This window comes from Canis lupus, unplaced genomic scaffold (genome assembly GCF_011100685.1).
Source record: "Canis lupus familiaris isolate Mischka breed German Shepherd unplaced genomic scaffold, alternate assembly UU_Cfam_GSD_1.0 chrUn_S485H646, whole genome shotgun sequence".
NCBI classification, from domain to species: Eukaryota; Metazoa; Chordata; class Mammalia; order Carnivora; family Canidae; genus Canis; species Canis lupus.
Window position 1 is genome coordinate 26358 of NW_023331419.1, and position 13274 is coordinate 39631.

Sequence of the window (13274 nt, forward strand, 5' to 3'; positions counted from 1 at the left end):
CCTGAACTACTGATGTTGGGGTGGTCAGTTCGAGCCTCATGTTGAGTAGAAATTAGTTCAAATAAATGAATTTAAAAAGAGAGAGAGAAAGATAAAACTTCAGAGTTTTAGAAAATTTAAAATACTAGACTGTGGATCACACTAGCTTCAGAGTCATTCCTTCAGGGACTTTCTTTTTCTTGAATGAGAAGCCAGTATGTTTCGGCAACCTCAGACTGGATCCCCAAATTCCTCTTTGGATCAGCACCTTACTTGTATGGGTGAACGACCATGTGAATTGTCAGAGCATCTGCACAGGGAGGGAGGGGCACAGTCACGTGGGATTAAACAGACTGAAAGTCCCGGTTGGGAGCATGGGTCATGTGTTGGCTCACTTCTCCCTGGACGACCTTCACCGGGTTAGAAGCCCTTGAAAGGATCTCTGCGATCTCGAGGAGCAGGGTGTGCGGGCATCCCTCCTCTCCGCCCGGGGCGCCCAGTGCGTGGACCCAGGAGGCCCGGGGCATCTCCGCACCACGCAGAATCCGGGCGCTCCACGCCCTCCTCCAGACCGACGTCCGCTCGTCGCCCCGCCCGCCGCCCGGAACGAGGCCGAGGCCGAGGCGGAGGCCGACGCCCGAGACCCTGCTGAGCCGTCTCCTGTCGCGGCCATGAACCAGCGCCAGGCAGCCGCCCGCCTGCGCGTCGTGCTGGGACACCTCGGCCAGACCTCCGCCAGGACCGGCGTATCCTTTGGGCTGCGGGAGCTCGGGCTGCAGGAGGGGTGGCCTCCAGGGTCCCCTGGGTCGGCGCCCGCGTCCCCGTGATGGTCCCGCCTGTTCCGGGCGCCCGGGGCGGGGGGCAGGGCGGCAGGCGGCAGGGGGCATCCGGCCGCCGGGAGGGCGCGGGCAGTGCGGGCCCCGGGGCTGATGCGCGCCCCCAGCCCCCGGCGTCCGCGCCGTCCCGGGCCCGGGGCCCCGCGCTGCGGGCGGAGAGCAGGCGGCGTGCGCGCAGCTCCCCGGGCCTCTGGCCGCGGCCGCCCGGAGCCCGGGAAAGGCGAAGCACGGGCCCGGCACCGCGCGCGGAGCTGCCCGGGGCGGGCGGGCGGGCGGGCGGGCGGGCGGCAGCGGACCCTCGGGCCGGGCCGGCCCCCTCCGCGGGGGAGCCCGCTCTGGCCGCGGCCCCGGCGCTCCCCTCCTGCCCGGGACCTGCGTGCGCCGCCCGCCGCCCGCCGCCCGCCGCGCCCAGGGGCCCGCGCTCTCCGCGGCCTCGGCCTTCACGAGGGCAGCTCGCAGGCGCCGTGGGCGCCACTGCTGTGGCATCCAGGACACGTCGCTGCAGGACAGGGACACCAAGTTGCCGGATAGAACCGGGTCTCCTGATCCCTCTGGGGGCCACTTCGGGGAGCCTGGGAAACGCTGCGCGCGATTTTCCCTTAAGCCGCGGGACTAGTCTCTGTCCTGCTGTGGGCAGGGTCCTGAAACCTTTCCTACAAATGAGACTGGCTGTTGTAGGATTGCTCTGAGTTCCAAGCCGCGATGCAGCGGTAAACGAAAGTCCAGCCGCCCTCCCACAAGGCTGATGAGGTGATCTCATCCGACGGGCCAGAAAGCAGAAACCCAGGCCAGGGGAGAGGCACACTCTTGACCGAAGCCATTTAACTAAAGCAGTGTGTTCCCGGGACGGGCACCGTCAACAGCAGCTGGAAACTTGCTAGAAAGGCAGATTCCAGGCTCATCTCTGACCCTGGACTCCAAACACCTGGGAGTGGGGCCCAGCCATCTGTTTTCACTTGTTTCGGATACATGCCCAACAGTGAGAAGCACCAACATACTGGGACTAGGGATAACTGGGTCCAGTCTGGTACTGCTGTTAACATTTGATATCATGGGCCCCTGGGTGGCTCAGTCCACGAGGCATCTGATTCCTGTTTCTAGCTCAGCTCTGGAGTGGAGCCTGTTGATTTAATGGACTCTTTATTTAATTTTTTAACGAGCCTTACTCCTTCTCCTATTTTGGTCTGGACTGCCACTAACTTCAATACTTCTTTTGAAGAGTACATTGCTCCTCACTGTTAGACATGAACCTTACAATGTTTATTTGTTCAGTAGTTTAGTGGAAGGAATAGTCACATAGAATAAACTAGGGAAATCTATGAAGGAAACAGTGATGGCTCAAGTGTGGGCTCAGCCATTCTCTGCTGGGTGACCTTGGACCAGTTACTGAGCCCAGGGGTCCAGGCCACCTTCTCTGGGCAGCTGGAATGCTGATAAAGGTCTTGGGGCTTCCAGCCCCTCCTCAGGACTTTGTGAATTGAAATGATGGAAGCAAGGGCGCATACCTGTCATCAGCTCTGTGTGACTTCCCGGATGAGGGCTAATCCAGGGCCAACTGTGGGTTCCAGAAAATGCTGACTCTGAAATTTAATTTTATTTGCCTTAATTCATATTGTAGGTAGCTTACCCCACTTCGGGAGCTGTGTCTCCAAACAGCTTCCATCCTCCACAATTCCAGTAAGTAGATCTAATGGTCATTAAAAACCATATGATATACATATATACAGCTTTTTCTAGTGGTAATTAAGATATAAAATACAGGGGATGCCTGGGTAGCTCAGCAGTTGAGCATCTGCCTTCAACTCAGGGCGTGATCCCTGTCCAGGGATCAGGTCCCACATCAGGCTCCCTGTGAGGAGCCTGCTTCTCCCTCTATCTCTCTGCCTCTCTCTCTGTGTCTCAAATAAACAAAAAACAAACAATAAATAAAATATTTTTTAAAAAAATATATAAAATACAACATATCATGTTGTCCGGTGAATTTATTACACAGGGGGTGGGGCGCTTGGGTGGCTCAGTGTGTTAAGCATCTGACTCTTGATTTCTGCTCAGGTCATGGTCTCAGGATAATGGAATGGAGCCCCATGGAGGGCTCTGTACACAGCAGGGAGTCTGCTTGCCCCTTTCCGTCTCTGCTCACCCTGCCCTGCCTGTCCTCCCTCCCTCCATCCCTAAAGAGAATAAATAAAATTAAAATATAATTCATGGGGCAGCTTGGGTGGCTCTGTGGTTTAGAGCCTTCCTTCAGCCCAGGGCCTGATCCTGGAGACCTGGGATCGAGTCCTGCGTCGGGCTCCCTGCATGGAGCCTGCTTCTCTCCCTCTGCCTGTCTGTCTGTCTGTCTCTCTCTCTCTCTCTCGTAATAAATAAATAAATAAATAAATAAATAATAAATAAATAAATAAATAAATAAATATTTTAAAAAAATAATTCATTATAAAAATCCTCTGTTGCCTGGACTTGTTCTAATTAAACCTAGGGAAAATGTTGAAGACCTTGACTTAATTTTATATGTATTTTAACATTTAGAAAGGCAAAAAATTTTAGAAGTGTATAATCTGATTAATTCTTTTTAAGATTATTTATTTTTTTATTCATCAGAGAGACAGAGAGACAGAGAGGCAGAGACACAGGCAGAGGGAGAAGCAGGCTCCATGCAGGGAGCCTGATCCGGACTGAATCCCGGAACTCCAGGATCATGCCCTGGGTGGAAGCAGGTGCTAAGCACTGAGCCACCCAGGGATCCCCTACCCCGGTTATTTCACATTCAGGCATGTTACACCTCATTGAAGTTAGCCCTTAGTGTGTGGTCATACTGCTCTATTAGGTAGTATCTTTGGTTTTATCTTAAATTATCTTTGTAGGAGAAGACATGATATCCATGGAATATTATCATAGAGCCACAATTCTGATGTAAATTAATGGATGGGATGCTCTGAGTTGTGCATAAACTGACTTGGATTTTTCAACTTTGATTTCTTCTGAGAATGTATGATTTTTTTTGAGAATGTATGATTTAATATAAAACATAAAATCTGTTATATTTAAAATAAAATTAAAATATAAAATCTACTGGATTTGATTCCCACCTAAAAAACCATACTTATTCCTTACAAAACAAATTACAAAATCAGAGAAATAAAAGGAATTTTAAAAAATCATTCATAATTCCATTACATAAGGCAATCACTTAAAAAACATGTTTTTAAAAAAATTTCTCTTCATTAATTTCAAGTAGTGTCTTGGTTTTGTGCAAATCTAAGTATATTTACTATTATAAGCACTGTCCATGCTATTAAGTCCTTCATTTTTTTTAAAGATTTATTTATTTTTTTATTTTTATTTTTTTTAATTTTTTTTATTATTTTTTTTAATTATTTATTTACGATAGTCACAGAGAGAGAGAGAGAGAGAGGCAGAGACACAGGCAGAGGGAGAAGCAGGCTCCATGCACCGGAGCCCGACGTGGGATTCGATCCCAGGTCTCCAGGATCGCGCCCTGAGCCAAAGACAGGCGCCAAAACCGCTGCGCCACCCAGGGATCCCTTAAAGATTTATTTAATTAAGAGAGAGAAAGCATAAGGGGTAGTGAGTGAGAGAGGGACAGAGGGAGAGAATCTCAAGCAGATTCCCCACTGAGGCCATAGTAAGCCATGGGCTCAATCTCAGGACCCATGAGATCATGAACCTGATGTGAATTACCAGTTTGCACCTAACCGACTAAGCCACCCCAGGGCACATGCTCTTCACTTTTAAAGCCCGAGTCCTATCTATCCCATTGAGTGGACATAAGTAATAATTATTCTTTCTATTTTTGGTGACAGTAGTTAATGTTTTTGGATTTAGACCTTTTCTAAATACATGTTGAGTTTAGGGGTTCCTGGCTTGCTCAGTCAGAAGAGCACATGACTCTTGATCTTGGGGTTATGAGTTCGAACTCCATATGGGATATGGATATAGGGATTACTTTTAAAAAAAATGAACAAACTTAAAAGAAACCATTAGAACATTAAATAAAAAGGTTCAGATATTTTTCTTAGAGTAATAAAAAATAGAAATGCCGGATGGAAGAGTAGTAGAAAACATTCTCAGGTTCTTGATACATAGTGTTGGGTTGTGATTTTTCAGTTGGACTTATTGAAAGTTTTCTTCCTTTAGGTATACTCAGGATAATGATGTCCTAAGCCTAGAACAGAGAAAATTTATGAAGAAAATGGGTTTCTTGTCATTAAAAGTTTGGTGTCTGACCCGGACATTCAACGCTTTAGGTACAGTAACCTTTCATTATTTTAAGAAATATGTTGTTGTTTGCAATGGAACATGGGTAGTAAGAGTAGTGTGTGCATGTTCAGATATTTTTCAGGGACTGGTTACTTGGGAACTGGTTGGGAACATGAGCTCTGGAGCAAGAAGGGCTGGCTTTAATCTTAGCCCTTCTACTTAATCTTGTGTGCCCTGGGGCAATTTACATTCCATGCCTCTCCTTTCTCATCTGTAAAATGGGGATAATAGTACTGAGCCCTAGTGTTGTTGTGAGGACTGAATAAGGTAAAAGACACACAGAGTGCTTCCAACCGGGCCTGGCCCATGGAATGGAGGAGAGAAGTATTTGCCATTGTTACTCAGATGCAACCAAATCACAAATTTTCCCCCACTGTTTTCTTAGGCTAAGGAAGATGGTGAGTTCTCACAGCGAATTCTGGCCTCACAGTGAGGAGGCAGGGGCTTGTGAGCTGGCCATTTCCTCACCCTATGCTCAGAGCTGCTCAGTCTGGCCTGGAGGTCAACTTGGTGCAGAGACACCATCTCCTCAATCTTTGTGGATCTTTCCACAGAACTGGCCAGGCAGGTGCCTGGAGCCTGCAGTAATGACATCATCTGCCAATTTCATTTCCTAGGGACCAGTTTGAAAGGATCTGCAGAGGGGAGGTGAAACCAAAACAAATGATAATAATGAGAGATGTGTCCATTGCAAAATCAGAATATATTCCAAGTGAAAGGATGATTTCAAAGATCCAAGACTTCCAAGAAGACAAGGAACTCTTCAGATACTGCACTCTCCCTGAGGTTGGAGAACCTTCCTGTGTTTTCTTTGTTTTTAGGTTAACAGCCCACCGACATGCCTGCCCCAGGAATTGCTGCTTTTCCTTTCTCTGAGCCCCTCTCTGGTGGTTGTAGAGCAGTGGTTCTCAGTTGGAGGAGCACATCTGGTGGCGCCTGGAGCCCTGTAGGGTTGTCACAAGGTTTGGTCTGTAGAGCCTGGGCATGCCGCTAATGGAGCCCAGGGAGCCTATAATGCACAGAACAGCCCCTCCCCCCAATTAATGAATTATCCCCCCAATGTCAATACTGGCCAGGTGGAGATACCCTGCTCTGGCGCTTGGTAATTAACCTGGTGGAGAAGGGCGGGAATTCTGCAGTGGAGAGGGGGAGCCTCTCTCACACTGAATATGGGCATATCAACAGGAGTCACATTGCAGATCCCACTCACTATACATCCATTTATTGTTGCTTTTGTTTCTGTGAATCTGGTAGTAGAGGTTTAAGTAGGTCTTTAGAGTTAAACTTGTCTAAAAAATTCTCATTCTTTAAGCATAAATCATGTTTATAAGTTATCCACATAATATAGAACATGTAAAGTGAAGTCTCCCAACGTTCAGCCCCACTCACTGCCAAGCTTTTAGGTGTATTCAACTAGAATTCTTTCATGGCCATGAAAATGCATACGTAACCCCCCACGTTTTGTGTATCACGGGAACAAACTGGTTGTCACCGAGTCTTGTCCACTTATAATAGATCTCAGACATCTTTCCATATCACTTACATATTATCACTTATGTATCTATATCATACTTGCAAATTTCTGCATAAATATATGACAGTTTATGGATAATTTATTTAGAATGGTTTTAGATTGTTTATTGTTTTTTAAAGATTTTATTTTTTCATGAGACACAGAGACAGGCAGAGACATAGGCAGATTGAGAATAAGCTACCTGTGGGAAGCCTGATGTAAGACTTGATTCCAGGACCCCAGGACCATGACCTGAGTCAAAGACAGACACTCAACACTGAGCCACTCATGTGTCCCTTGACACATGGCACACTTTTTTTTAAGGGGCACTTTGCATATAGAACATTTTGGAAATTATAACCCCAAATGCTAGTAGATAATTTGACTTAATGGGAACCTGGCTGCTTTAGTTGGTAGAGCATGGGGGATCTTTTAGTTTTTAAGAGGTATGCACTTTTTTTTTTAAGATTTATGCATTTATTTTTGGCATGAGAAGGGGACAAGGCACAGGTTGAGGTAGAGGGAGAATCCTCAGGCAGACTCCCTGCTGAGTGCAGAGGACGACACAGTGCTGGATCCTTAGACCAAGATCATAACCTGAGCCCCAACCCAGAGGTGGACATTTAACCAAGTGAGATACTCAGGATATTCATGAGATATTCATGAGAGACGCAGAGAGAGAGGCAGAGACAGAGGCAGAGGCAGGCTCTTCACATGGAGCCTGCGCAGGACTTGATCTCTGGACTGGGATCATGCCCTGAGCCAAAGGCAGATGCTCAATCGCTGAGCCACCCCGGTGTCCCAGTTGCATGTGGAGATTATTTAAAATTTAGAAAAAAAAATACTTAAATAAATAATTAAAAAAAGGAAGAAATTGTCCTCATGAGAAAAGACTGTACAGGCAGGCCACCTATCATGTCCAGCCCCTTGGGTTGGGGACAAAGGGGGACATGGCCCCTGAATCATCTATTCTTCCCAACCTCAAGTCTTGCAATAGAAATGGAACTTGTGAGCATCGATCAAGGAGGAAAAGCTTGAAGTTAGAGGTAACTTGTGTTAGATGAATCACGATGAGGCCTCCAGGGTTCCCACCTTTTGTGTAACACGGGAACAAACTGGTTGTCACTGTGTTTTGTCCACTTATAATAGACCTCAGACATCTTCCCATATGACTTACATATTATCACGTGTATCTATATCTATATCATACTTGCAAACTTCTGCATAGCATCCCATTGTGTCAATGTACCACAGTTTATGAACCATTTATTTCAAATGCTTTTAGTTTTATTTTTATTATTTTTTAAAGATTTTATTTATTTATTCATGAGAGACACAGAGAGAGAGGCAGAGACATAGGCAGAGGGAGAAGCAGACTCCTCACACAGAGCCCGATGCCGGACTTGTTACCTGGACTGTGATCACACCCTGAGCCAAAGGCAGAGGCTCAACCCTGAGCCACCCAAGAGTCCCGGTTGTGTGTGGATATTACTTAAAATTTAAAAAGATCTTTAAACAAATGTTAAAAAAAAGAAAGAATATTTTCCTCATGAGAGAAGACTGTACAGGCAGGCCACCTATCATGTCCAGCCCCTTGGGTTGGGGACAAAGGGGGACAAGGTCCCTGAATCATCTATTCTTCCCAACCTCAAGTCTTGCAATGGAAATGGAACTTGTGAGCATCAATCAAGGAGGAAAAGCTTGAAGTTAGAGGCAACTTGTGTTGCCTGAGGCCCTGGGTACCCGGAGGCCTCCAGGGTTCCCACTGTTCTCAAGTGTGCACCATGCACCTACTGGTTCATGCAATGACTTTTAGGAGGTGGGTACGATATAGTAGTTGGGTATTTATTTCAATATGTATTGGAAAAAGTAGCTGGTGCATCAAACCTATGACTTCAGGAATATTATTAATCAGGATAAGACATGAGTTAATTTAGGAAAATTATTGACTAATATTGGGCAGTTAGCAACATATGCTAGAAATGGTAAAATGTCTCTTGAGTCACTGAAGTTTAGAAAATACTGGTAGGAGATGCTGGGCAGGCATGGCCCGATGGAGCATGTGAGTCTTGATCTCAGAGTCGTGGGCTCAAGCGATAGAGATTACTTAAAACCAGGAAACAGGAAAGGAAAGTATATGAAGAAATATATTTGAGGAATATATTCTTCAAAGAAAATATCACAAGAAAATATAAAAGATGACACCCTTTATAAAAAAAAAACAAATATGAGCCCCGACTCCTAGGATTTGGGACCATTTCGAGTGTTTCATGCTCAAATTGCCAATATGGCTTATACGGGAGATCAAGTAGTGAGAAAGCAGTAGAAGAGGCTTCATTTTTTGAAGTCAGACAGAACTGGAGATGGAATACCGTCCTTTTCGTTGAAATTGCTCTGCCACCTTGGGCACTTTATTATCTGCAGGATAATGATCATTTAAAGGATCTTTAATTCCTGGGGGCATTACTTTTCAGGGATTGTTGTGAGACTTAAGTGGCTGACACATAAAGCGCCTGGCAGGTGGTAGGCATGCAAAGCTGAGTGCTTTCCTCCCTAGTGGGTTAGATGTAGGAGGGAGCACACCCGCTGCCAGACCTTTGGCCAAATTCAGCCTCCCCACCCCGCCTCTGCTTCCTCATACTCTGTAACTGCACCTTGCTGTCAAGCACCAGTGCCCATGTCATTATTTAACATCCTTCCAACAGAATATAGATGCCATGGGAGGAGGGACCTGTTCATCTCACTCCCTGCTGCGTGTCCTTTTCTATCACTGTCTGGTTTGTAGCCCTCAGTGAAGAGCTGTGGAAAGGGAGGTGGCCTGACTGTGAAGTGTCCCCCTGTTGCTGTTCTCTTGTCCCCTGGGCTCTGCATGGCAGCTGCACGTTATTGGGGCCTCTCATGGTCCTTTCATTTATTATTCTCTTTAATGATTCTACTTATTTGAGAGAGAAAGTGAGTGAGATCAAGAGAGATCATGAGTGGCAGGGAGGGGCAGAGGGAGAGGGAGAAGCTGACACCTCTCTGAGCAGGGAGCTGGACATGGGGATCATGACCTGAACTGAAGGCAGATGCTTAACTGACTGAGCTGCAATGGTGTCCCCCTACCACCTTTTTAAAAAGTGACTTCTACACTCTAGGAGTAGCTTGCAGTCACGACCCCGAGATCAACAGGTTCATGTTCTAGTGATTGAGCCAGCCAGGTGCCCCTCGTGGTCCCTTCTTATGAAGAGTCTCCGTGAGGGGAAGAGGAAGGTGCCTTCTCCCTGGGCATCTATGGACAGTGTCAGGTGAAAGGAGGGTATTCCTGCCCTTCCCAGTCGAAAGCTGAGAGAAACTCTTCGCATTCTCATAGAAAATGGGGTTTGGTTTCCAACTGGCTTAAAAAGCCTGTTTAAGGGCAGCCCCGGTGGCCCAGCAGTTTAGCGCTGCCTTTGGCCCAGGGTGTGATCCTGGAGACCTGGGATCGAGTCCCAAGTCGGGCTCTTGGCATGGAACCTGCTTCTCCCTCGACCTGTGTCTCTGCCTCGCTTTCTCTATATCTCTCATGAATAAATAAATAAAATCTTTAAAAAAAAAAAAACCTGTTTAATTCAGAGTGTTACAGATTTCCAGTGCTGAGTTTTTCATTCTTTGTTTGCAACGTTGGGAAATACCAACTTTTTTTTTTTTCCTTTAAATAATTGTTTGATAGAGAGGGAGAGGCAGAAGGAGAAAACCTGAAGTAGACCCATTACTGTGCAAGGACCCCAAGGCAGACCTGTATCCTATGACCCTGAGAACATGACCTGAGCTGAAATCAGGAGTTGGATGCTTAAGCAACAGACTCACCCAGGCACTTCTACCAAGTGTTTTGTATAACTATGTGCATTTTGACTCTTGTACAAATAAGTGTACATTGTACTACGTGGTTGTTTATTTGATTTCTCATGCAACTCTTTACTCTTAGATTCTGAAATATGTGGAGTGCTTCACTGGACCCAATATTATGGCCATGCATGCAATGCTTATAAACAAACCTCCAGATTCTGGTAAAGTGGTTTTATTTGTTAAGTAGAAGCCAAAAAAAAAAAAAAAATAGAGAAAGGTAAAGTAAGAAAAAGTTTCAAGGATTCAAAGGATCGCTTTGTGTATAACTGCTGAATATTAAAAAACAAATGTGGGGACGCCTGGGTGGCCCAGTGGTTGAGGGTCTGCCTTTGGCTCAGGTGGTGATCCTTGGGTCCTGGGATCTAGTCGTACATCAGGCTCCTCGCAGGGAGCCTGCTTCTCTCTCTGCCTGTGTCTGTGACTCTCATGAATAAATAATAAGATCTTTAAAAACATAAAATAAGGGCAGCCCAGGTGGTTCAGCGGTTGGCGCCACCTTCACCCCAGGGTGTGATCCTGGAGACCAGTGATCCAGTCCCATGTCAGGCTCCCTGCATAGAGCCTGCTTCTCCCTCTGCCTGTGTCTCTGCCTCTCTCTCACTCTCTGTGTCTCTCATGAATAAATAAATAAAATCTTTAAAAAAAAATGTGTATATACTTTTAAGTCTTAAAACAGTATGTAAAAAAAACCAGTATGTATCATAAGAATCGTGGAGTAGGGATTTCAGATGTCAACTATATGGTTATTTTTTCTTACTTTTAAAGATTTTATTAATTTTTTTGAGAGAGAGGGAGAGACACCATAGAGGAAGAGAGAGAAGCAGATTCCCTGCTAAGCAGAACCCTTTGCAGCTTGATCCCAGGGCCCTGAGATCCTGAGCTGAGAAAAGGCAAATGCTTAACCCACTGAGCCACCCAAGAGCCCTTAGAGGCCTTTTATTAACTTAGTTAGCTGATATTTTTTGCATCAGCCACTTAAAAGGCTAACAGGGAACCTCAAATTTGGTTGCTCTCTTCAATTACTCAAACTTTTTTTTTACTTTTTGAATTCTAGCTTCTATGCCCAAACCACAATTACAAAGGAATAAAACACAATAGAATTCATGACATGTGTATGAATTGCTAGTGAATGTTGTGTGTCAGTAAGTCCTCGGCTCCCAGAAACCCAGAAAAAAAATAGAGGATCTGGAGTTGTCCTGTGGATTTGATATTCAAATTTGATGCTTATCTCTCTGGACTGATTCTCAATAATGTTGTTTCACTTCTTTGGGTTTTGTGGGAATAGTCATTGCTGTGGTTTTGCAGGCAAAAGAGATGAAATCTGAGATGCAAGTGTGTATTAACAGCAGGTTCTGTTTCAGGCAAGAAGACATCCCGCCATCCCTTGCACCAGGATCTGCACTACTTCCCCTTCAGGCCCAGCAATAAAATTGTCTGTGCTTGGACAGCCATGGAGCACATCGACAGGAACAATGGCTGTCTGTGTGTGTTCCCAGGCACACACAAAGGCTATCTGAAGCCACACAATTATCCCCAATGGGAGGTATGTCTGCGTAGAGGAGGCATCATTTTTTTGTTGTTGTTTTTTGTTTTTTGTTTTTTTTTAGGTTAGCTTTTTTTTGTATTTTTTTATAGGGTTCGATTTTTCAACCTATAGTATAATACCCAGTGCTCATCCTGTCAAGTGCCCCCCTCGATGCCTGTCACCCAGTCACCCCATCGCCCTGCCTGCCTCCCCTTCCACTACCCATTGTTCCTTTCCCAGAGTTAGGGGTCTCATGTTCTAGCTCAGAGGAAGAATCTGTTTTTTGTTTGTTTTTGTCGTTGTTTTCTTTTAAGATTTTATTTATTTATTTGAGAGAGAGAGAAAGAGCACAAGCAATGGGAGAGGAGGGGAGGAGAGAGACAAAGGGGAAGGGAAGGACAAGCAGACTCTGCTGAGCACGAGTCAGATATGTGGCTTGAACTTCGCACCCTGAGATCATGACCTGGGTTGGCATCAAGACTTGGACGCCCAACTGACTGAGCCACCCAGGCACCCCTAGAGGAGAAATCTTAACCAGAATATTGTTTGTTTTGATTTCACATCACTCTCCCTAAAGAGCTTTAACAATCAGATGGCATTTCCTTCCTTACAAAACATCATTATAGGATTTACAATTAGGGTCAGGGAAGATTCAAGGATGTCAGGTAAAATAACCATTTTTCCATCAAGAAGTGTTGGAAAGCTGACCAGTGTGGGGCACTTTGGTAGGTACTATATAGGATATGAAATTATCAAGCCCAATTGCACAGGTAAGATGTCAACACTTGCAACACCACATGCATGTGTAAAGTGCCAACTACTTCTTACCCACTGATTGATGGCTCTTGGCATAAAGAAGAGAGAGGAATCATCTCTTTACTGCTAGAGAGACCAATGAAGACTCTGGGGAAGCATGAGTAGTATTCCATTGCATGACTGTTACATGGTGTATGGAATTGAGCTAGTTGAGGATGGAAGAGTATAGAAGGCTTTTGAGCCCATGAATGGTGAGATCAAATTGATCCTTCAATAATGATAATCTAGAGGCTTAGAGCAGGATATACTGGAGGTAGGGCTCCAGAGGCAGAGAAACCAGAGAGGAGATGATAAGTGTTTTAGGTATCAGACAATATGGTCTTGAAATCCCATAATGATGGTCAGAAAGAGAAGAGCACGGGTTGTTAACGCAGGAAGAATGAATGTGGTCTGTAGGAAGTAAAGAATATGGCTTTCAGGACTTCTGTCTCAATTAGATTCTTGCACTGAGGATTAG

General features: G+C 45.5%; 1 pseudogene; it reads left to right on the forward strand.

Moving 5' to 3' along the window:
• Window positions 1–380: 380 nt before the first annotated feature.
• Window positions 381–12107, forward strand: LOC119879251 (annotated as a pseudogene).
• Window positions 12108–13274: the final 1167 nt, after the last annotated feature.